We start from the raw sequence: 26,639 nt of genomic DNA, 5'->3' as shown, positions 1-26,639 counted from the left end.
ATGCTGGCTTCCCTGGTTTTCTAGCTTACAGAAGGCACATCATGGACATCTCAGCCTCCATAATCATGTGAGCCAATTCCCCTGATAAATTGCCTCTCACATATCTATATGTACATACTATTGGTTCTCTCTCTGAAGAACTCTAATACAGTTGTGAAGTTGTTTTCTATTTACTCTCTGGGCCACTGAGGTGAGGAGATGGTTTTCATTCAGTCTTCCTTGCATTAATAGCTCTTACCCCACAGCTAAGGAGCTAACATGGGTGTTTTGTCAATCACCGATTACATCTGTTCCAATTATACATTCCAGGGCTGAGAAAGAGACAATTATACATTCCAGGGCTGAGAAAGAGACTTCCTGATGGATCTGTGCACCAGCAGACACCCTAAGAGACGGACCTGACCAGCACCTCACTTACTATCTGGCCTCCATGTGTCTACACTTTAACAGGCGGTCTAGACGACACTTCAGCTCCCCAGGTATCAATATCAGCTTAGACTCTGTTTCCAACTGTCTCTGAAATATTTGGGTATTCCCTTTTTCCCAGTGTATGAGTACACAAGTTCTGGAGGAAGCATATTCCAAGGACTTTCTGGCCTTAAATAGCATATCCACTCCAACATGCCTGCTTCTCTGAGTGCTTTGGTCCTGTCTCTGGCATTTTCCATGGTAGTTCTGACACTTCCACTTCATATAGTATGAGCCATCTATTTCTCCAAGTTCCAAGATACATCATAGCAGCATTTAGATTGTTTTCTTGGGGTTCTTGTCAGGGTGTTATATTCTGTATCATGGGAGAGGATTCTCCTATCCCTAAACTCTCCCTTGTCCAACTTTATTTTCTGTCTAGGATCCAGAACTCGCAGGATCCAGTCCTACGGGTAGTATCCTGGCTTTTGCCAGTACATGTTAGTTAGGTCCTGCAGCCCCTTCCTAGTGTAGCCTTTTCCTTTTCGAGCAGACCCACTACTTCCCCAAACAAGTCAAGGTATGACTCAACTCTATTCATATGCCTGTTGATCAAGAGGGAAGCTGTGAGTGGATTTGGGGGAGGAGGAGCATGTTGCCTTGTAAAACAGAGACCTCTGTGACATCTTCAGGCAAGGGAGGAGCATTAGCCTTTAACGAAGAGCAGTGGGACCCAACTGTGGTCCCAGAGGGTTCAGAAGAATCTGGAAATTCCCATGTTTCTAGTACACCAACCCAGATATACCTATCCCAGGGCTCAAGGTCCCACTCCGGGCCTTAGCATAGCAGACCTATCAGGGCTAAGAATGCAACCCTCTCTGGAGCTCTGCTACTTTCTTGATTAAGCCCTTGGCCGTCCTTCAGTTTACCAGCTCTCCAACTGCAGGAGATGAGTCTCTGTATATGCTGCAGAGGAAGCCTTCTGGCTTTCACTTTTAGCGTTTACTTTGTGATTTATCACTCTTTGTACCAACTGTTGCAGGTTTGGACCCCTGAGAAACAAAATCTGAGACAGATTTGCCCATAAAAAGCTTATTAGGAAGTGCAACTGCTCTGGGGACCATCTCTTTGGGACAGTGAAGGAAGCTTATTAGGAAGTGCAACTGCTCTGGGGACCAACTCTTTGGGACAGTGAAGGAAGCTTATTAGGAAGTGGAACTGCTCTGGGGACCATCTCTTTGGGACAGTGAAGGAAGCTTATTAGGAAGTGCAACTGCTCTGGGGACCATCTCTGTGGGACAGTGAAGGAAGCTTATTAGGAAGTGCAACTGCTCTGGGGACCATCTCTGTGGGACAGTGAAGGAAGCTTATTAGGAAGTGCAACTGCTCTGGGGACCATCTCTGTGGGACAGTGAAGGAAGCAGAGTTGGACCAAGGGAGAAGATGAACTACGATGCTACCACAACAGAGGCCTCACCGATCCCATGGTGAGCTCTGGAGCCAGGATGGCCCTGCAGGGTGGTCTCAAGTTGGGATGAGTGGGGCAGGCACCCAGTAAGGGTTGCCCCTTGGAAGGAAGTGTAACCTTGGTCAAGGTGACTGGCTCTCTTTAACCCAGAACAAGTCCCAAACAAGGACTCAGTCAAGAGTTGTCAGCCTTGGGGAGAGGAGATGAGTGCTTGAGGCTGCTGGGAGGATCTAGACAGAGAATCATGACATTGTCTACAACAACCTACCTAACACATATGGAGTTTTACAAACCTTAACTGCATAACAAGTCATCGTTTTCAGATTCTCAGGTAAAATTTAGGTGAAATACATCTTTGTAAGTCTCAATTACACAGCATCTTAAGTTTTCTAGGGGTCTTAGGTTTCAAAACAAACCAAGATCTTTTTTTTTTTTCCTTTTTAACATAGACAACAAAAGGGGTCCATGTGGCATTTGGAGTAGACAATCCCAGTGATGGTCCTGCAAATGGTCCCAGAATTTCAACCCTCCTGTCTACCCTTCCTTTGCTACTTGGAGCTGAAAGCCACAGCCAAACTCTAAGCAACTCAACATGCTAATAGCCCTGTGGTATACATACATGTGTTCTCTGAGCCATACTTTCATGGTCCTGAGCCACCCATAGCCACCCACTATCTGCATTGGGTCTGTAGACAACACACTGATTCCCTCTGGTGCAAAGAAAGAGCATAATAAGCACGGCCCATTCCTTAGCAAGGAAAAGCAGTTGATTTCGGTGCAATGAAGACAAATTGGCCATAAACTCTGCAAGCCACGGAGGTTATTTCAGTTACTAAATGATTAAAGTCTCTAATCTCTGGAGCGGTGATAAAGAACACCGGAGAAGGGGGCTGGGTTTTTGATGCCTGGGGAAGGTGCAAAAACATCTCTTTTGAGACCATGCCAGAGGAAGCCCACCCCATAAAAGAACCACAGATAAGTAAGACATCATTAATAAATCAATGACAGGAAAATGAAAATGGAAGCAGATGAATCAGCCAGCGGATCAGGTTGTAGATGAAAAATAGCACATCTGTTGCTGCTGTCGGTGCATTAACAAATAAGTCTGCTGGATCAGATGGTCTTTCACGCTAATACTTGGAATAATGAAGCTTCAAGAGCGATTAAACCATAAATCAATTTTAAATGTATCTTGTAACTCCCCCAAACAACAGGAGGCATATTTTTCCTTGCTTGAATTCTTTTTGGCAGGCATCGGAGGGTGCAGGGATAAAAAAACGCTGCCTCATTTTGGCTCTGCTGTGAGGTACAGGCACACAGCTAATTTAGTGTTTAGCCTCACGATTTGATTCTTACCAGCTAAAGGCACTGAGCTGTGCTTCATCGATATGTTAAATCCAAGCCAATGCATTTCAGCCTGAGCAGTACCCACCTGTCTTCTTGTCCAAGACAGCTCGGTTCTAGTGCCTGTTCCTCCTCATGCAGCTATTGATTTACATTTTATTTTGTTATTTTTGAAGACTTCAGCAAAATTAGCAATTGAGGTGGTGAAGTATTTTTCTGCTTTGAAGCATAATTCCTCCTTTTCTTCTATACTGAAAAAAAAGTTGCTTCTCTCTAATGGCAGAGTGGCCTGGTTTTAGGACATTAAGGATGGACATGAGTGGTTAATTTGGCAAATTCTACATCCATGTCCAAGAGGAAGAGATGTGCTCTCAACATAATTTTTTACTTAAAACTGTTGGGACAATAAGGAAAGAAAAAAGGGAAAGGTTCAGGCTAAGAGAGGCAGACAAGGCCTGAAAGGACATAGGGTCACAGATCAGAAAAGGAAATCAAGTTTTGCTCCAAAATTTCTCTGAAAAGCAGAAAATCCTGTGAAATGACCAATAAATGAGTTCTTACTGAATAAGACAAATGGGGGAAGAAATAGGAAGAAAGAAGGAAAAAGAAAGATATGTGAGAAGATGAGCAGAAATGGTGACAGGAGAACCCAGGATGAGGCAGAGGGAAACCAGGCCATATTTCCTCTCAGCGCAAGGCCTTTGCTCCACATTACACCTCCTAACCAGCCCGGGGACAGCTGCACTCCAAGGAAGCAAACTGTTCCCTTCTTCTTCTTCTCCTTGAAACACAATGGCTCTTTCAGGAAACAAACAAATAAAAGCTAGGAAGAAACTATTTTGTTTACTTTGTCACAGAAAACAGGCTACCCTTGGGTCAGCAGATAGGGTATTCTGAGTTCATTTAGAACAGCCAGCAACACCCATGTTTGGTGAGATGATGCCAAAAAATTATACCAAGTGGAAACTTTTATGTTAATTAATGAGTGACAATCAAATAAAATGATCAAGGCTCATACAAACATTTCCAGAAATAAGCACAAAGTTAGACAGAAGCTGTTTTTTTTTTTTAATCATTGTAGGATCTGACAATATAAACTTTTCATATTAGATATTAACTATATACAATTAGAATCCAAACCAGTTGGAAGATTGCATGGCCACCTGATAACTTCAAATGAAGATATCTAGAAAATTTAGGGACAAGTGATATCCTATAAACCAAGGTTTCTCAAACTTTTATGTGCCTACAACTATCTGAGGATCTTGTAGAAATTCAGATTCTGGGGAAACATTTCTGGAATGGTAGAGTAATGACCTCCAAAAATAGACTTTTCCATAAGAAGCAATAAACACCCTGGCAAAAAAAGTCAAAATCAATTTTTTTCAGAATTGTGGAAATTAGCCAAAGGTATACAACACTCTGAGGTGCATTTCTTCAAGAAAAGCAGCTGAATATTGGTAAAAACAGCAAGCTTTGTGACATTCTAGCTTGCCCTATCCCCATTCCCTTCTCTGCAGTTTCATAATAGTCTCAAAAGTGAACAGCCTTACAGCCATAGTAGCTGTAAAAACAGCAGCCTAGCAGTTACTGAAGGAAGAAGAATGGGTTTGGAGCTTAAGTCTAAAGACACTCAAGATTCAAAAACAAATAAGTGAAAGGAAGGAAGAAGATCTGCTATGCAAACAGTAACATAAAAACAGCTGGAGTGGCTATAATATTAATAGAAAAATCGACTTTAAGACCATTGTTACTAGAGATAAAAAGAATATATTATAATCATAAAATGACCATTCCATCAGGAAAACATAACAATTACAAACATGTATGTCCCCAATAACAGAGGCCCAAAATACATGAATGATTAATAGAATTGAGGAAGAATTAGATTCAGCAGTAATAGTTGTAAATTTCAATATCCCACTTTTAATAGGGATAGGCTGACAAGGCAGAAGATCAGCAAGGTAATGGAAGACTTGAACAACACTATAAAACGGCTAAACATAACAGAAATCTATAGGACACTTCACCAAACAACAGAACACACGTTGCATCAAGCAAACACTCAGCATTCCCCAAAATAGAACACGTTAGGCTATAGAAAGAAGTCTTAATAACGTTAAAGAGATGAAAATCATACAATCTTCTATGACACAGTGGAATGAAATTAGAAATCAGTAATGGAAAGAAATTTCAGGAATTCACAAACGTGAAAATTAAAAGACACACTTCTAAATAACCAATGAGTTAAAGAAGGAATCACAAGGGAAAGGAAATAATACTTTGAGATGAATAAAAGAAAAGCACAACATATCAAAACTTATAGAAGGCTACTTGCCTTAGTCCATTTTGGTTGCTATAACACAATACCACAAATTGGGTAGATTTTAAGCAACAGAAATTTATTTCTTACAGTTCTGGAGCCAAAACAATCTTGAAAAAAAAAATAGGAGGATTCATACTTCCCAATTTTGAAACCTATGACAAAGCTCCAATAATTAAGACATTATGGTACTGGCATGAAGATAGACTTATAGATCATTGAAATAGAATTGAAAGTCCACAAAGAAGCTGTTAATTAATGGCCAACTGAATTGTGACCAAAGTGTCAGAGCAATTCAATGAGGGGACGAACAATCTTTTCAACAAATGGCGCTAGAACAACTGGATAGCCACATGCAAAAGAAAGAAGTTGGTCCCTTTCCTCATGCCATATATAAAAACTAACTCAAAATAGATCAAAGACAAAAATGGAAACACTAAAACTACAAAAGTTTTTTTTAACTATTAGTTTCAGGGGTACATGTATAGATTGTTATATAGGTAAATTGCATATCACGGGCACTTGGTGTACAGATTATCTCATCGCCCAGGTAATATGCATAGTATCTGATATGTATACCCTCACCCTCCTCCCACCCTTCATCCTCAAGTAGGCTCCAGTGTCTGTCATTCCCTTGTTTGTGTCCCTGTGTACTCAATATTTAGCTCCTATTTATAAGTGAGAGCATACAGTATTTGGTTTTCTGCTCCTGCATTAGTTAGCTTAGGACAATGGCCACCAGCTTCATCCATGTTGCTGCAAAGGATATGATCTTGTTCTTTTTAATGGCTGCATAGGCTTCCATACTGTCTATATACCACATTTTCTTTATTAAGTCTACTGCTGATAGGCCATTAGGTTGATTCTATGTCTTCACTATTGTGAATTGTGCTGTGATGAACATGCATGTGTATGTGTCTTTAGAGTAGAAAAATTTATATTCATTCCTTTGGGTATATACCCAATAATGGGATTGCTGGAATGAATGATAGTTTTAAGTTTGAGAAATCACCAAACTGCTTTCCACAATGGCTGAACTAATTTACATTCCCACCAGCAGTGTAGAAGTGTTTCCTTTTGTTTCTGCAACCTTGACAGCATCTGTTGACTTTTTAATAATAGCTATCCTGATTGGTGTGAGACGGTAGGTATCTCATTGTGGTTTTGATTTGCATTCCTTTCATGATTAGTGATGTTGAGCATATTTTAATATGCTTGTTGCTTTTGTGTATGTCTTTTGAAAAGTGTCTGTTCATGTCCTTTGCCCACTTTTTTTTTTTTTTTAAATAAAAGAGGATATTTCTTTATCTCTCTTGGTTGGCATTCATAGGCAAAGCAAAACATTCGGGTCCATACAAACACAGCATGCACTTTAAATTTGTTCCACATAATAATATTCTTTGACTAGAAACTATTGCATGTAAATTTGTGAGTGCGCCTTTTCTTGAAACAGTAATGTTGAAATATAACTTTGGATAGTACGCTTATTTAGTGGATGTGAAGACAAAAAAATGTCATTCTACTGGAAAAAAAAAATCATTGTCTTATAAGTGATGTAAGTTTGCCAGGACTATTGTGGTAAAAAGTCATTAAGAGAAAAAGTGATATGTAAGGTGAGACTACACAAAAAACCAATAAAAACCACTGGGGAGGTGGTAGTGAGCTATGCCTCCTTTGTGTTCCCTCCTCCCAGTCACCACTTCAAAGTTTTGCTTTGCCCACTTTTTAAAGGGATTGTTTTTGGCTTGTTTAAATTCCTTATAGATTCTGGATATTTGACGTTTGTCAGGAGCACAGTTTGCACATATTTTCTTCCATTCTGTAGGCTGCCTTTTTGCTCTGTTAATAGTTTCTCTTGCTTTGCAGAAACCCTTTGGTTTAGTCCCATTTGTCAATTTTTGTTTTTGTTGCAATTGCTTTTGGTATCTTTGTCATGCAATCTTTGGCAGGGCCCTTTACAGAATAGTATTTCCTAGGTTGCCTTTCAAGGTTTTTATAGTTTTAGGTTTTACATTTAAATTATTAATCCATCTGAAGCTGATTTTTGTACATGATGTAAGGAAGGGGTCCATTTTCAATCTTCTGCGTATGGCTAGCCAGTTATCTCAGCACCACTTGTTGAATAGGGAGTTCTTTCCCCATTGTTATTGACTTTGTTGATGATCAGATGGTTGTAGGTATGTGGCATTCTTTCTTGGCTATTACGTTACATTGGTTTGTGTCTATTTATGTATCAGCACCACGCTGTTTTGGCTACGGTAGCCTTGTAGTATAGTCTAAAGTCAGGTAGTGTGACACCTCTTTGTTCTTTTTGCTTAGTATTGCTGTGGCTATTCATGCTCTGTTTTGCTTTCATGTAAGTTTTAAAATAGTTTTCTAATTCTGTGAAGAATGCCATTGGTAGATTGATAGAAATAGCATTGAATCTAAATTGGTTTGGGCAGTATGGCCATTTTAACATTATTGATTCTTCCTATCCATGAGCATGAAGTGTTTTTCCATTTGTTTGTGTCAAATCTGATGGTTTGAGCAGAGTTTTGTGATTTTTCATGGTAGAGGTCTTTCACCTCCCTGTTTGGCTGTATTCCTAGGTATTTTAATCTTTTTTGTGGCTATTGTGAATTGGATCATGTTATTGGTTTGGCTCTCACCTTGGACATTGTTGGCGTATAGAAATGCTGCTGATTTTTATACATTAATTTTATATCTTGAAACTTTGCTGAAGTTGTTTAATAAGATGTAGGAGCTTTTGGGCAGAGACTATGGGATTTTCTAGTTATATAATTATATCATATGCAAACAGAGACAGTTTGACTTCCTCTCTTCCTATTTGGATGCTTTCTTTCTCTTGCCTGATTGCTCTGGCTAGGACTTCCAGTACCATGTTGAATAGGAGTGATGAGAGTGGGCATGTTCTTGTCTTGTTCTCAAGGGGAATGCTTCCAGCTTTTGTCCATTCAGTATAATGTTGGCTGTGGGTTTTTTGTAGATGGCTTTAATTATTTTGAGGTATGCTCCTTCAGTGCCTAGTTTATTAAGGATTTTTAACATAAAGGGATGTTCGATTTTATCAAAAGTCTTTTCTGCATCTATTAAGATGATTATGTGGTTTTCGTTTTTAGTTCTGTTTATGTGATGAATCACATTTATTGATTTGCATATGTTGAACCAAACTCGCACCCCAGGGATAAAGCCTACTTGATCACGGTGGATTAGATTTTTGATGTGCTGCTGGATTCAGTTTACCAGTATTTTGTTGAGGGTTTTGGCATCTATGTTCATCAACAATATTGGCCTGAAGTTTCCTTTATTTGTTGTGACTCTGCCAGGTTTTGGTATCAGGATGATGCTAGCTTCAGAGAATGAGTTAGGAAGGAGTCACTTCTCCTCAATTTTTTGGAAAAGTTTCAGTAGGAATGGTACCAGGTATTCTTTATTTGGTAAAATTTGGCCATGAATCCATGTGGTCCTGGGCTTTTTCTGGTTGGTGGGCTTTTTATTACTAATTTGACCTCAGAACTCCTTATTGATTTGTTCAGAGATTCAATTTCTTCCCAATTTAATCTTGGGAGGTTCTATGTTTCCAATAATTTATCCATTTCTTCTAGGTTTTATAGCTTGTGTGCACAGAGGTATTCATAGTCGTCTGAAGATTTTTTGTATTTCTGTAGGGTCAGTGGCAATGTCCCCTTTGTATTTCTGATTGTGTTTATTTAGATCTTCTCTTTTTTCTTTATTAGTCTAGCCAGAAGTCTGTAAATCTTATTTATTCTTTCAGAAAACTAACTCTTGGATTTGTCAATCTTTTATGTCTCAATTTCCTTCAGTTCAGCTCTAATTTTGATTATTTCTTGTCTTCTGCTAGCTTTGGGGTTGGTTTGCTCTTGTTTTCCTAGTTTCTCTTGGTGTGATGTTAGGTTGCTAATTTGAGATTTTTTTTTTTTTTTTTTTTTTTCTGGAGACAGGGTCTTACTGTGTCATCCAGGCTGGAGTGCAGTGGCATGATCTCAGCTCACTGCAACCTCTGCTTCCTGGAATCAAGTAATCCTCCCACCTCAACCTCCCAAGTAGCTGGGAATACAGGCACGAGCCACTGTGCCCAGCTAATATTTTGTAGAGATGGGGATTCACTATGTTGCCCAGGCTGGTCTTGAACTCCTGGGCTCAAAGCAATCCACCTGCCTTGGTCTCCCAAAGTGTTGGGATTATAGGTGTGAGCCACCGCATCTGGCCCTCTAACTTTTCACCATAAATTCCCCCTTTTAACACTACTTTAGCTATGTCCTGAGATTATGGTATGTTTTATCTTTGTTCTCATTAGTTTCAATTTCTTGATTTCTGCCGTAGTTTCATTGCTTTCCCAAAAGTCATCCAGGAGCAGGTTGTTTAACTTACATGTAATTGTATGGCTTAAGAGTGATTTTCTTAGTATTAATTTCTATTTCTATTGCACTGTAGTGTAAGGGTATGGTTGGTATGATTTCTTTTTAAATTTGCTGAGAATTGTTTTATGGATGCTTGTTGTTTTGTTGATTTTAGAGTATGTGCCATATGCAGATGAGAAAAATCTATATTTTTGGGGGTGGGGGTGGAGAGTTCTGTAGATGTCTGTTAGGTTCTGATATGGTTTGGGTCTGTGTCCCCACCCAAATCTCATTTCAAATTATATTGCCCAATGTTGGAGGTGGAGCCTGGTGGGAGATGATTGGACGATCATGGGGGTGGGTTTCCCCTTTGGTACTATTCTCATGACAGTGTGTGAGTTACCATGAGATCTAGTTGTTTAGAAGTGTAGTGCACTGCACTCAACTCTTCCTCCTGCTCTGGCTGTGTAAGACATGCCTGCATCCCTTTTGCCTTTTGCCACAAGTTTCCTGTGGCCTACCCAGCCATGATTCCTGTACAGCTTGCAGAGCCGTGAGTCAATTAAACCTCTTTTCTATATAAATTACCCAGTCTCAGGTATTTCTTCATAGCAGTGTGAGAATGGACTAATAAAGGTCCCAAATATCTTTGTGAGTTTTCTGCCTCAGTGATCTGTCTAATATCGTCAGTAGGGTGTTAAAGTCTCCCACTATTATTGTGTAGTTATCTAAGCCTCTTCGCTGGTCTCTAAGAACTTGCTTTATGAATCTGGTTTCCCCCTTGTTGGATGGATATATATTTAGGATAGTTAGGTATTTTTGTTGAATTGAACACTTTACCGTTATGTAATACCCTTCTTTGTCTTTTTCAATCATTGTTGGCTTAAAGTCTGTTTTGTCTGAAATCACAACATCAATCCCTGTTATTTTCTGTTTTCCATTTGCTTGGTAGATTTCTCTCTGTTCCTTTATTCTGAACCTATGGTTATCATGAGTGTGAGATAGGTCTCTTAAGGCATCATACAGTTAGGTATCGCCTTTTTATCAAACTTTCCACTCTGTCTTTTAAGTGGGATATTTAGCCCATTTACATTCAAGGTTAATAATATAGGTTTGGCTGTGTCCCCACCCAAATCTCATCTTTAACTATAGCTCCTACCATTCCCACATGTGTGGGAGGGACCCAGTGGAAGAAAATCTTCACAAACTATGCATGCAACAAAAGACCAATATAGAATCTACAAGGAACTCAAACAAATCAGCAAGAAAGAAACCAAATAATCCCATCAATGAGTGGGCTAAGGACATGAATAGGCAATTCTAAAAAAAAAGATATACAAGGCTGGACCATGGCAGCTCATACCTGTAATCCCAGCAGTTTGGGAGGCCAATGTGGGTGGAACACTTGAGGCCAGGAGTTCGAGATGAGCCTGGCCAACATGGTGAAACCCTGTTTTAACTAAAAAATACAAAACTTAGCCAGGTATGGTGGTGCATGCCTGTAATCCCAGTTACTCAGGAGGCTGAGGCATGAGAATCACTTGAACCTTGGAGACGGAGGTTGCAGTGAGCCAAGATGCACCACTGCACTCTAGCCTGGGTGACATAGTAAGATTCTGTCTCAAAAAAAAAAAAAAAAAAAGAAAGATATACAAATGGCCAACAAATACATTCAAAAATGTTCAACATCACTAATTATCAGGGAAATGCAAATCAAAACTACAACGCAATACCACCTTACTCCTGCAAAAATGGCCATAATTTAAAAATAAAAAAATAATAGATTTTGGCATGGATGTGGTGAAAAGGGAACACTTTTACACTGCTGGTAGGAATGTAAGCTAGTACAACCACTATAGCAAACAGTGTGGATATTACTTAAATAACTAAAAGTAGATCTACCATTTGATCCAGCAATCCCATTACTGGCTATCTACCTGGAGGAAAAGATGTCATTATATGAAAAAAGACACTTGCACATGCATGTTTATATCAGGACAATTTGCAACTGCAAAAATGTGGAACCAACCCAAATGCCCATCAATCAACGAGTGGATAAAGAAAATGTGGTACATATACACTATGGACTGCTACTAAGCCATAAAAACGAATGAAGTAACGACATTCACAGCAATCTGGATGGAACTGGAGACCATTATTCCTAAGCGAAGTAACTCAGGAATGAAAAACCAAGCATCACATGTTCTCACTTATAGGTGGGAGCTAAGCTATGAGGATACAAAGGCATAAGAATGATACAAATGGACTTTGGAGACTCAAGGGGAAGGATGGGAGGGGGCAAATGATAAAAGACCACACATTGGGTACAGTGTACACTGCTCAGGTGATGAGTGCACCAAAATCTCAGAAACCACCAGTAAAGAAGTCATCCATGTAATCAAGTACCACTTGTTCTCCCAAAACCTACTGAAATAATAATTAAAAAAGAAAGTGAAAAGACAATAGCAAAGACATAGAATCAACCCAGGTACCCATCAACAGTGGATTAGATAAAGAAAATGTGGTACTTATACACCATGGAATACTACACAGCCATAAAAGAACAAAATCATGTCCTTTGCCAAGACATGGATGTAGCTAGAGGCCATTATCCTAAGCAAATCCTAAGTAACAGAAAACCAAATACCTTATGTTCACACTTGAAAGTGGGAGCTAAGCATTGGATACACATGGACACAAAGATGAGAATAGACACTGGAGACTCCAAAAGCGGGAAGGGAAGGAAGGAGGAAGGGAAGGGCTGAAAAACTACCTATTGGGTACCATGTTCAGTACTTGGGTGACGGGATCATTAGAAGCCCAGCCTCAGCATCATGCATCCAACTCATGTAACAAGCCTGCACATGTACCCCCAAATCTAAAATTTAAAACAGAAAGTGAAAAGATAATGCATAGAATGGAAGGGAATATTTGAAGATCATATATCCATGATCTATCAGGAATGCTTACAATGCAATAATAAAGAGACATAACTCAAAATTGGGCAAAGTACTTGAATAGACATTTCTCCAAAGAAGATATAGAAATGGCTAATAAGCACAAGTAAAGATAGTCAACATCATTAGCCATCAGTGAAATGCAAATAAAATATACAATGAGATACCATCTCATGCCCACTAAAATGGCTATCCTAAAAAAGATAATAACAAGTGTTGGTAAGAATGTGGAGAAATTGGCCAGCATGATGGCTCACGCTTGTAATTCTAGCACTTTGGGAGGCCGAGGTGGGCAGATCATGAGGTCAGGAGATCAAGACCATCCTGCCCAACATGGTGAAACCTCGCCTCTATTACAAGTACAAAAATTAGCTGGGCATGGTGGAGCATGCCTGTAGTCCCAGCTACTTGGGAGCCTGAGGCAGGAGAATCACTTGAACCCAGGAGGCGGAGGTTGCAGTGAGCTGAGATCACGCCACTGCACTCCAGCCTGGCAACAGTGAGACGTCATCTAAAAAAAAGAAAAAAAAAAGTGGAGAAATTGGGAATACAAAATGGTGAAGGCACTTTGGAAAACAGTTTGGCAGTCCCTCAAATGGTTAAACCTAGAGTTACCATATAACCCCACAACTCTACTCCTAGGTATATGTATATACCCAGGAAAAATAAAAACATATATTCACACAGAAGTTTGTAGATAAATGTTCAGAGCACCATTACTTATAATAGCCAAAAATTTGAAATAACTTAAGTGTCCATCAACGGATGAATGGATAAATGTTAAAATATGTTATATCCACACAATGGAATATTATTTAGTCATAAAAAAGAATGAAGTACTGATTCATACTATGACATAAATGAACCATGAAGACATGCACTAAGTGAATGAAACCAATTAGAAAGACACATATTGTATTATTTCATTTATGTGAAATGACCAGGATAGGCAAATCCATGGAGACAGAAAGTAAATTAGTGGTTGCCTAGGGCTGAAGTAGATTTGGAGAGAGGTGGAGAGGGACTGCTATTGGGTGTAGAGTTTCTTTTTCAGGTGATGAAGATGTTCTAAAAGTGATTGTATTATTGGCTCTACACCTCTGTGAATATACTAAGTGTGTTTGAATTGTATACTTTAAATGAGTGGCTTTAAACTTTAAATTTGTTTTAATTTAACAAATTTAAACAATTTAACAATTTGTTAAACTTTAAATTTGTTCCTGTGAATTATATTTCAATATAAAGCTGTAATCTGGGGGGAGAAAACACCACTACCTAACTCCCTCATACAATGAGAGAAAGAAAAAAGAGAGGATGGGAAATGTAGTCTCCAATGACTGGCATATTCCTAGTTCTATTACTAAAAGAAAGCAAGCAGGATGGATATTTGTGCACTTAGACTCTGCCACACATCCCATCTCCACCACATCCTGCTCTCTGACATAGCCTTCATATGTGCAGATCAGGGCAGAAATTCCCCAGACATCCATCCTATGCTACTCTGGCAGCCAATGTGACTATTTCCCTGCAGGCCCTTCTCCCATCTACTGCAAGTCACCTACCATGCAGTTTACCTACTTTTCCGTGATACAGTCTTGTTTACTCAAAATGGAAAGGACATGTCCTGACTTAGCGTGATGTCTCCTTTAGCCTATACCTAATGTCCTGGCCTATACAAAGTAAAGCCTATTCCCTTCTGAGGTAAATACTTCTTTGAAAGAGAAATTTACTCCAAGTGTTTGAGGGCTTAAGTTAGATGCCCTGTGGATAAATTTCCCTGGTATCAAACTCTCTGTTTCATGTCATCCTTTACCACACACATTTTTTTTTTTTTTTTTATAAATCAAGACAGGGTTTCACTCTGTTGCCAAAGGCAGGAGTGCAGTGGCATGATCTAAGCTCACTGCAACCTCCGCCTCCTGGGCTCAAGCGATCTTCCTGCCTCAGCCTCCCAAGTAGCCAAGACTACGGGCACATGCCACCACACCCAGCTAACTTTTGTATTTTTATAGAGACAGGGTTTTGCCATGTTGCCCAGACTGGTCTTGAACTCCTGAGCTCAAAGGATCAACCCACCTCAGCCTCCCAAATTGTTGGGATTACAGCTATGAGCCACCATGCCTGGCCATCACACACTTTCAATGACCTTCTACTTTAGGGTGAATTGTTTAGAATTCTTTAGCATCCTAAAGGGATTGAGAAGGCCTCCAGCTTAATAGGTCAGGGGCCTTTACCATTTTATCACCCATAGGGCCCGAGAGGTCTCTGTGCAGGAAGGCTTAAAGTCCCTTCCTTCCAATGGTGAGTCCCACTGTATTCTTCGCTACATTTATAAAAGGAAATTTAGTAAATGTCAGATAAGTGTTTGTTGATCTATTGATTCAGCCTCACCATAGAACTGAGAAAATTCAGTCTAAAAAGAAGTAAAATCCTGCTTAAAGCTTGCACTACAGGGTAGTGTAGGAGGGTTCACCAGGGTGCCTCAGTTTTCCCATTTGTTCAATGAAGATGCTATTTTTGAAGTGTGTGAGCATCTCCAGATAAACGCTAATAACTGAGAAAATGGATTCAGCATCTGACTGTCTGAAAGTGGAAGAAGTTGACAGAAAAGCCTTCCTTCTCTATAGTCAGGCTTCTCTGTAACACGGGAGAGAGGCTGTTTTTCAGCAAGCTCTGGGAAAGAACACAGGGAACTAAGCTGAGAAGGGTAAGTTCATGACTCAACAGACATCCTTTTCTGTACTTTTGCTTTATCTTCTTACTTAAGCAAAGTTGAAACTGTTTCCTTGCTGAGCTTGTTTTTCCAAAGTATTAGCTAATGTGGTAATTGGGATACATTTGTTCCTGTTAAATTCAGGATTTCAAGAAGCAGCTGAATTTAAACTAACCTAAGTGTGATATATAAAGATCTTTAGTGTTCTTTAATCCAGACCATTATTAAACTTCCTGGAATATGGAAAGAAAAAACAAAAGAATTAAATAAACTCACATTGTGTTGTAAAGTCCATTTGCATTGCACATACCAGCAGATCATGCTTGGGTGGGTTTTTTTAATTTCTTGACTTATTTCCTTTACTAATGACCTCTGTACTCATTAGAAGGTATTAGCACATTACAAAGATATTATGAAGCATCAATGGGTGTACATTTGTCCCATATTTAATTTTATTCCTGAGAGTAATGCTCAGGTTTTCCTTCATGCTGGTTTTCTTTTCAGCACACTCTGGTATTTTGCAAATAAAACAATCAGGGCTAGCTTCACAGGAGTACAACCTATGCAATCACACAGGGCCCCATGTTTAGAAAGTCCCCAGACTTGGAAGGATCACATACTTGTCTTAATGTTCTGCTGTCATTTTTGTTAGTTTATTCCCAAAGAAATTCATTTCTTTGGAGAGCCATTCTCTCTGTGGTTTTAGATTGACATAAGTGACTCCATTTTGGTACTGATACCCTTCACATCGTCTTGAGATTCTCAATAATTTTGAACAAGGGGCCACATACTCATTTTGCACTTGGTCCTGAAAATTTTGTAGCTGGTACTAACCACAATACTTGGAATTTCAGATCTCACCTCTGATCATTATTAGCTGTGTGACCTTGGACAGGTTTCTGAACCTCTCTCAACTTCACTTTCCTCAAACTTTAAATTTGAAAGAACAACATCTGTCTCAGAATTGTTGTAAGAATTAGCATTCAAATAAGATAGAAAATACACTGGTGTCTAGCACATGGTTCTAGTAACTAACTCTTGTTAATTCCACACTCCGTGCCAGGCACCGTGTGTGCTGTTTACACAGATCAGCTCATTAATTCCTTGCACCTGTGGCTGATGATCAGCAAATACACCATTTGCACTTAGAGGATTTTTATAGCCAGTGTCCATTTCTCACTGGTCCAGCCTCCATTCTGGTTGGTGTCCATGGTGATTATGGTTATCATCACTACTTCTCTCAATGCTCTGTGCAGCTGGTAGTATTTTATAAATGAAAGAATTGAGGCACAAACATATTAAGTAACTTGCCCAAGATCACACAGCTTATAAGTAGACACTCCTTAACTATTAATGGCATAAACTCTAGTAAACAGCAGAGAGAGGTGAGATCTTTTAACTTGAAGTTTAATGTTCTTTCCCTCTGTCTCCAATTTTTTACCCCCAAGGAGTTAATAGTTGAGTAAGAGTGATGTTACATATAAATCTGGCTACTGCACAAAGCTGTGTGCTCCTACCTGTTCAGCCTCACCTGCCAAACACATGCTCTCCAAGCTGCTTGCAGTTGCCCTCTCAGGCTTCCAGGTCTTTGATTAAATTGTTTCCTCATCTAAAGGTTCTTCCCTAATTCCCAGTCCTTAGCACTTCCTACCTAATTTCTCACTTTCTTTTAAGAATCAACTTAAGTGGCTCACCCCTGAAGAAGTCCTCTCCTCTGAGCACTCTTAGAATTTTATGCATAGTTTTATCATAATGCGTCTCACATAAATTCTAATGCTGGTCTTCTTGTCTGCCTTCCCCCAGGCCTGAAAGATCATTGATGAGCAAAGATACATATTGCTCATCCGGGTGTCACCAGCACTTAGGAAAGTGTACCTGACACATAGCTACTATTCAGTACATAATGAATGAAAGGTGGTACCATTTTCCAAGGAATATCAGATGCTTTAATTCAAAGCGGGGAGAGATGAACTCAATGGATTGACACAGCCTTCATAGAGGAAGTGGTCTGCATATTAGGTTTTGAAGGACAGGGAAGACTAAAATAATAGGATTGAGGATAGAGGCAGAAAATCCACTCAGACAGAAGGAACAGCTTGCGCAAAAGTGGGAATATGGAAGGGTTAAGACAAAGCTTGTTTAGAAAACAACAGGTAGATCATTTGGCCTGGAACATTGTATTCTTATTGAGCAAGGGATCCCCAAACCAAATGCTTCTTGGAACCAGGCTTTATAGCACAATAAATAAATAAAACATGGCCCCATGTGGTACAATAGAAGGGGAAGGGATTGTGGCAAACTGAAAAACACATGCCCTACTGTGAAGGAATTAGTTACTGCTTCTCCATGACCAATAATCATGTAAGGATCTTTCAATTTTTCCAGATAACATGAAAATCCAGATTCTACATGTGTGAAATATCGATTTTTTTTTTTACTTTTTATTTTTAAACAATTTTAGACTTGTAGAAAAACTGGGAAAATACTGCAGAAAGTTCATGTATACTCTCCACCCAGCTTTCCCTAATACTGTCAACTTTCATACCCATAGTATAATTCTCAGAACTATGAGTTAACATTGCTATAAAGGATTAAACTGCAGTGCTTATTCAAATTTCATCAGTTTTCCCCTAAGGTTCTTTTTCTATTCCAGGATTCAGTCCAGGATCCCACATTGCTTTTAGTGTTGTATTTCTTTTTTTTGTTTTGTTTTCTTTCCTGACAGAGTCTCACTCCATTGCCCAGGCTGGAGTGCAGTGACATGATCTCAGCTCACTGCAACCTCTGCCTTCTGGGTTCAAGTGATCCCCCTGCTTCAGCCTCCTGAGTAGCTGGGACTACAGACGCCCACCACCATGCCCAGCTAATTTTTGTATTTTTAGTAGAGACAGGGTTACACTGTGTTGGCCAGGCTGGTCTCGAACTCCTGACCTCAGCATCCGCCCACCTCGGCCTCCCAAAGTGCCAGGATTACAGGCGTGAGCCACCATGCCCAGCCTAATTGTTGTATTTCTTTAGTTTCAGTCTTTCCTTGTCTTTCATGACTTTAACATTTTATTTTTTTTTTAATTTTTTTTATTATACTTTAAGTTTTAGGGTACATGTGCACAACGTGCAGGTTTGTTACATATGTATACATGTGCCATGCTGGTGTGCTGCACCCATTAACTCGTCATTTAACGTTAGGTGTATCTCCTAATGCTGCCCCTACCCCCTACCCCCACCCCACAACAGGCCCCAGTGTGTGATGTTCCCCTTCCTGTGTCCATGTGTTCTCATTGTTCGATTCCCACCTATGAGTGAGAACATGCGGTGTTTGGTTTTTTGTCCTTGTGATAGTTTGCTGAGAATGATGGTTTCCAGCTTCATCCATGTCCCTACAAAGGACATGAACTCATCCTTTTTTATGGCTGCATAGTATTCCATGGTGTATATGTGCCACATTTTCTTAATCCAGTCTATCATTGTTGGACATTTGGGTTGGTTCCAAGTCTTTGCTATTGTGAATAGTGCTGCAATAAACACACATGTGCATGTGTCTTTATAGCAGCATGATTTATAATCCTTTGGGTATCTACCCAGTAATGGGATGGCTGGGTCAAATGGTATTTCTAGTTCTAGATCCCTGAGGAATCGCCACACTGACTTCCACAATGGTTGAACTAGTTTACAGTCCCACCAACAGTGTAAAAGTGTTCCTATTTCTCCACATCCTCTCCAGCACCTGTTGTTTCCTGACTTATTAATGATGGCCATTCTAACTGATGTGAGATGGTATCTCATTGTGGTTTTGATTTGCATTTATCTGATGGCCAGTGATGGTGAGCATTTTTTCATGTGTCTTTTGGCTGCATAAATGTCTTCTTTTGAGAAGTGTGTGTTCATATCCTTCACCCACTTGTTGATGTGGTTGTTTGTTTTTTTCTTGTAAATTTGTTTGAGTTCATTGTAGATTCTGGATATTAGCCCTTTGTCAGATGAGTAGATTGCAAAAATTTTCTCCCATTCTGTAGGTTGTCTATTCACTCTGATGGTAGTTGCTTTTGCTGTACAGAAGCTCTTTAGTTTAATTAGATCCCATTTGTCAATTTTGGCTTTGTTGCCATTGCTTTTGGTGTTTTAGTCATGAAGTCCTTGCCCATGCCTATCTCCTGAATGGTATTGCCTAGGTTTTCTTCTAGGGTTTTTATGGCCCAAGGTAATTTATAGATTCAATACCATCCCCATCAAGCTACCAATGACTTTCTTCACAGAATTGGAAAAAACTACTTTAAAGTTCATATGGAACCAAAAAAGAGCCCACATTGCCAAGTCAATCCTAAGCCAAAAGAACAAAGCTGGAGGCATCACGCTACCTGACTTCAAACTATACTACAAGGCTACAGCAACCAAAACAGCATGGTACTGGTACCAAAATAGAGATATAGACCAATGGAACAGAACAGAGCCCTCAGAAATAATGCCACATATCTACAACTATCTGATCTTTGACAAACCTGAGAAAAACAACAAATGGGGAAAGGATTCCCTATTTAATAAATGGTGCTGGGAAAACTGGCTAGCTGTATGTAGAAAGCTGAAACTGGATCCCTTCCTTACACCTTATACAAAAATTAATTCAAGATGGATTAAAGACTTAAATGTTAGACTTTAACATTTTAGATGACTACTTGTCAATTATTTTGTAGACTGTCTCTATTTTCTCACGATTAAGTTGAGATTTTTGCATTTTTTTGCAAAAATACCCCAAAAATGATGCTGTGCCCATCTCAGTGCATCATATTGGGGGTACATGATGTCAATATGTCCTATCAGTGGTGATGCTTACTTTGATCATTCAGTTAAGGTGGTGTCTGCCATGTTTTTCCACTGTAAAGTTTTCATTTGTTTTTCTTAATTGACCAATAGTTTGGGGACAATACTTTGAAGCTACAAGTATCCTGTTTCTTCTTAAACTTTAGTCCTCTGATTTTAACATCCGTCAGTGGATCTTGCCTACAATGATTACTGTTTAATGTAATGTCTGCCTAGTGGTGATGTTGTATTTCCTGCATTCATTCTACATTTATTAATTAGAATTCCTCTGTAAGGAAAAGCTGTCCTATCCCTTTCCCCTATTTATTTATTCATTCAATTATTTATATTAGTATGGATATTTATTTTATTTTATGGGTTACAATCCATTATTATTGTTATTTGGTTGCTCAAATTGTTCTCGATTTGCCCATTGGGAGTGCCTTCCGATTGGCTTGGCTGTGATGTGCTTTTGTCATGCCCCTTCCTATTTTGAGCACTTCCTTATTTTCTGAGATGGCAACATGTTTCAGGCTCATCTTCTGCTTTCCTTGACCTAGCCCTGGAATCAGCAACTTCTCCAAGAAGCTCTGGCTCCTCTTATTGGAAAAGAAACATCTTGGATTTAAAATATAAAAAATGAACTCAAACCTAAAAATATATTGTGGCTGCATATTTGGGTCATATAGTTTTTCACGTTGGAACCTCTGATACAGGAGATCACAGAGATAGCAGGAAAGGTCAGAAGGTCGATTCTCTGCTTTGAATTGCTAAATATGTGTTCTAAACATGTAGCGGAAACAATAGCCTTGAAGGAAGAGATTTTTTCATTACTCAAGCCAGAGCCAAATTTCTGGCCCAGACAATAGATTTTTTTTTTTAATTAATAAGTTTTGTTTTTTACAGCAGTTTTAGGTTCACAGCAAAATCAAGCAGAAAGTATAGAGTTCCCACATAGGTCCTATCCCAACTTACACAGAACCTCCTCCACTACCGGCATCCCCCACCAGAGTGGTACAATGGATGAACTTACATTGACATATAATTGTCAACCAAAGTCCACAGTTTTCATTAAGGCTCACTCCTGGTGTTGTATGTTCTAAGGGTTTTGATAGATGTATAAAGACATGTATCCACCGTTTTGGTATCATACAGAGTAGTTTCACTGCCCGAAAATCCCTCTGTGCTCTGTCTATTCACTCCTCCCTCCCCACAACCTCTGCCAGCCACTAATCTTTTTACTGTCTCCATAGTTTTGTCTTTTCTAGAATGTCATATATTGTAATTAGAATCAAACAGTATGTGGCCTGTATTGCTAAATGACTTCTGTCATTTAGCAATATGCATTTAAATTCCTCCATGTCATTTCATGGCTTGATAGCTCATTTCCTTCTAGAGGTAAATAATATTCCATTGTCTAGATATACTACAGTTTATCCATTCACCTACTTAAGGATGTTTTGGTTGCTTTTAAGTTTTAACAATTATAAGTAAAGCTACTATAAACATCTGTGTGCAGATTTTTGTGTGGACATAATTTTTCAATTCGTTTGGGTAAATACTAAGGAGTATAATTGTCGGATCATATGGTACGGCTATGTTTAGTTTTGTAAGAAACTACCAAACTGTCTTCCAAATTGGCTGTACCAGTTTGCATTTCCACTAGCAATAAATGGGAGTTTCTGTTGTCTTGTCTCACCAGCATTTGGTGTTATCAGTGTTTTGCATTTTGGCCATTTTAGTAGGTTTGCAGTCATATCTCAATGTTGTTCTAATTTGTATTTCTCTGATGAGATATGATGTAGAACATCTTTTCATATGCTTATTTGCCATATGTATACCTTTTTTGGTGAGATCTCTGTTTAGGTCTTTTGCCCATTTTTTTTTTTTTTTTTTTTTTGAGATGGAGTCGCACTCTGTCACCCAGGCTGGAGTGCAGTGGCGCTATTTCAGCTCACTGCAACCTCTGCCTCCTAGATTCGAGTGGTTCTCCTGCCTCAGCCTCCCAAGTAGCAGGGACTACAGGTGCATCCCACCATGCCTGGCTAATTTATGTATTTTTAATACAGACAGGGTTTCACCATATTGGCCAGGCTGGTCTCGAACTCCTGACCTCAACTGATCCACTTGCCTTGGCCTCCCAAAGTGCTGGGATTACAGGCATGAGCCACGGTGCCCAGCCTTGCCCATTTTTAATTGGGTTGTTTGTTTTCTTATTCTTAATTGGGTTGTTTGTTGAGCTTGAAGGGTTTTTAGTATATTTTGGATAATAGTCCTTTATCAGACGTCTCTTTTGCAAATATTTTCTCCCAGTCTGTGGCTTGTCTTCTCATTCCCTTGACATTGTCCTTCTCAGAGGAGAAGTTTTTAATTTTAATGAAGCTCAGCTTATCAATGATTTCTTTCATGTATCATGCCTGTAGTTTTGTATTTTAAAAGTCATCTCCATACCCAAGGTCAATTAGGTTTTCTTTTATGGTATCTTGTAGGAATTTTATTGTTTTGTGTTTTATATGTAAGTCGATGATCCATTTTTACTTAATTTTTGTGAAGAGTGTAAGGGCTTTATCTAGATGGGTCTTTTTTATTTTATTTTATTTTTATGGTTTTTTTTTTTTGCATGCAGATATTCCAGTTGTTCTAGCACCATTTGTTGAAAAAACAAAACAAAACATGAAAAAAAAGCACCATATTTTCTCCATTGAATTGCCTTTGCTACTTTGTCAAAAATCAGGTGACCAACCATGCAGGTCCGTTTCTGGGCTCTCTATTCTGTTTCATTTGTCTCTTTGTTTTTCCACCAGATGCCACACTGCCTTGATTACTGTAGCTTTACAGTAAGACAATAGATTTTTAAGAATACAGTACTCACCTGGCTGGTTCTCTTAAAGACAGTCCAGACAGCATGGTACAGCAACAATACAGGAGAGATGATGTGGCCAAAGAAGGCTTTCACATTTGTCTAACTCTCCTGCACACACATAGGAGGGAAGTTTGCCTTACTTCTGGATATATCAAGGGAGTGATACAAAGGGGCCCAGTGGATCTGAAGGAGCTTTTGGTTGGGATGAGGGATACACAGAGTGTATGGACATGCTAACCTGATACCAAAGAGGAAACAAAGACACTGGGCTATGACCAAAGGCCATGAGGTGTGATGTCCAAAGACCAGATGGTGCAAGCAATATCTCAGTGAATGCCAGTCCATACTGAAGGCCAACTCCTCCTTCCCATTGCTAGAAGCTTTAGCCTTCCCTGCAACTTAGAATATCTGTGGAGAAAGTGGGGGAGGGGACCTAAATACACCAAGTTTGTAAAGTTACAAAAAAATACAGAAAATACTGACATGTTTTAACACACTTGTTAGCTTGGGTTTTGTTTGTTTGTTTGTTTGTTTTTAAGACGGAGTCTTGCTCTGTCACCCAGGCTGGAATGCAGTGGCGTGATCTTGGCTCACTGCAAGCTCCGCATCCTGGGTTCACGCCATTCTCCTGCCTCAGCCTCCTGAGTAGCTGGGACTACAGGTGCCCAGCACCACGCCTGGCTAACTTTTTGTATTTTTAGTAGAGACAGGGTTTCACCGTGTTAGCCAGGATGGTCTCGATCTCCTGACCTCGTGATCCGCTCGCCTCAGCCTCCCAAAGTAGCTTGGGTTTTAAAAGTCTCACCTAGGCCGGGTGCAGTGGCTCACGCCTATAATCCTAGCACTTTGGGAGGCTGAGGTGAGTGGACCACGTGAGGTCAGGAGTTCGAAACCAGCCTGGCCAACATAGTGAAACCCCATCTCTACTAAAAATACAAAAATTAGCCCAGCATGGTAGCACGTGCCTGTAATCCCAGCTACTCGGGAGGCTGAGGCAGGAGAATGGCTTGAACCTAGGAGGTGGATGTTGCAGGGAGCCAAGATCATGCCATTGCACTGCAGCCTAGGCAATAGAGTGAGACTCAGTCTCAAAAAAAAGAAGTCTTACCTGCCGTAAAATTATGAAGCTAACTTAATGCTCATCTATCAAACTTATACTGAATGAGGTTACTTGTATGTCTGAGTTCAGACTTCTAAGAGCATGAAAGGCAGCAGAGTTCTCTTGAAGGGCAGTAGAGCCTCCTTTTTGTTTTTTGTTTTGCACATTCTAGTTGTGCTAACCAAGAGAGATGTACCCCCACCCTACTCCAGGTAATCTTATTAAAACATTCGCTCTAATTGTGTTGGGTAATGGCTCATTAGATAAGAACATTTGGATACTAGAAGTCCACATCATCTAAGGTCAAGCCTCCAATGAAAGGAACATGGAGGTGATGCAGTTATACTGATTTCTGAGCAGATGGCTGTTTTCTAGAGGGAAATGGTGCATAAAACACACAAATAATGAAAGACTTGAGAGAGTAATTCTTCATGGCAGTCATGACTATAAAATCAACACAAAGAGACTAATTCACAGAATTGGTACAATGTTTAAAAGCACTAGGGAAAATTAGAGATACTTGCAGCCCTGATGGGGCATTCTGCCTGGACTTGGAGGTGTAAGGGCATAGGATGGGGTGCAGGTATACACGTTTCTATATGTAGTACATACGAATCTCAGTTCACAAACCCAGGTGTGGAGAATTAATACTTACAATGACCCCCTTTTCTTCCAGGCAATAGAAATTTAATTTCAGTCATTTCCAGGTACCTGCCTTTCCCCTGTGATTGCATCTTAGTTTGAGGATTACACAGTGCTAGTAAATGAAGGTTAGGAATGTAGGGCATCTCATCTAAGTTGGCTGCACTCTTCACTAGCATAGCTACTTAGATGGGACAGGGACACCTGCTGGTCATTGCCAAGTCATCCCTTGTATCAGACCATACCATAGTAACTCTGGATCTGGTTTTGAGTGGCGATACCTTGATGTCTCCATGCCATTCTGGGACCACAGAAAACTTGGTGGGACCATCCACAGCCATGTGTCACTTCCTTGGTACCCTTGGGTACACAAGTATAATTCTACTGTCCCAGTACCCCAACCTCACCATTCACAGGTCTACTCTGAGACATTTTCAAACTTATCTACCAGGGCAGAGTAGACAGCTTTCCTTACTTGGGGGTCTTGCCTCCTTTCTAGAGTCTACCAGAGAAGGTAAACACAGGTTTCTTCCGTACTACAATCCCAAAACATATCTGGAGTTCCTGTTGTGGAACATTCTTCCTGATACCTACCAGGAAGAGAGCTGGGTGCAGGCTTTTTCACCCACGACTCATTACCATCTAAGACAGGGGTGTTCAATCTTTTGGCTTCCTTCAGCTACATTGGAAGAAAGCAAATTGTTTTGGGCCATACATACAATACACTAACACTAACAACAGCTGATGAGCTAAAAAAATTGCAAAAAATCTCATAAAGTTTTAAGAAAGTTTATGAATTTGTGTTGGGTGACGTTCAAACCCATCTTGGGCTGCATGTAACCTGCAGGCTGCAGGTTGAACAAGCTTGATCTAAGCTCTCCTTTCTTCTGTTTTCAGAGAAAGAACAAGCTTTCTCTGTTTTCCTGGTTGGTTGATGAAGGGAGCTTGGGGCACACTTTGGCCTAAAGGAGGGAGAGCTGTGTGGATTCAGGAAGCTTCTTTTTTATTATTCATCACTTATTCTCCCACATCTATTGTAAACACTCCAGTTCTGTTCTCCTGAGGCCAAGACTTTAAAAACTAAAAAGCGAAATTAATTGACTCATTTTGTGTTATTTGCTTTCTTCCCAGTTATTTCTTTCCTTAGGTAGTGATGCCTACATAGAGAGAAGGATCACGGGTTACAAGAGGGGTGAAAAACTATACATATATTCTAGCCACATATACACTACTCTGTTTCCCCAGCGTCATGATCCCTGCCAAGGTCAGCTACAGTCCACAATGTACACTACAAAAAAATCAAACAATGTGGACTTAGCAGCTGGATTAACGGTGGTGTCAGCTCAGGAGACCTCACCTTTGATTCTTTGGTTCATTCTCTGTTCTTAGTCTTCTTCAAGGGCCCCAGTTGTTGTATTTTAGAAACTAGGACTTCATCAATCAGAGATCATGCTAAAATGAGTCCAGCCCTTTTCTTGTCTCCTCTCACTTTGCCTCTTCTCCTTTCTCTTTTTCTTCCTGCCTCTCCATTTTAATTTCTCTACTCTGCTCTGTCTTTCCTCTCCAAAGGCAAATCAAAGGACATGATTCCAGGACTTTTGCAGGAGATTCTCATTTGCTTTGTTGGTGAAATTATTGTTCTGTCTGACATCTGTGGCCCCAGC

At 39.8% G+C, this 26,639-nt stretch overlaps 1 long non-coding RNA gene across 1 annotated transcript in view; it reads right to left on the bottom strand.

Moving 5' to 3' along the window:
- Positions 1–17,381, bottom strand: part of LOC129049772 (uncharacterized) — a 30,482-nt gene extending 13,101 nt beyond the window's left edge. The window contains exon 1 of the long non-coding RNA XR_008513080.2: positions 17,272–17,381. This is a non-coding gene — a long non-coding RNA (uncharacterized LOC129049772). The remainder of the gene's footprint in view (positions 1–17,271) is intronic.
- Positions 17,382–26,639: the final 9,258 nt, after the last annotated feature.

This window comes from Pongo abelii, chromosome 15, assembly GCF_028885655.2.
Source record: "Pongo abelii isolate AG06213 chromosome 15, NHGRI_mPonAbe1-v2.0_pri, whole genome shotgun sequence".
NCBI classification, from domain to species: domain Eukaryota; kingdom Metazoa; phylum Chordata; class Mammalia; order Primates; family Hominidae; genus Pongo; species Pongo abelii.
Note: the sequence above shows the minus strand (reverse complement) of the source record. Positions and strands in the feature narration are given on the sequence as shown.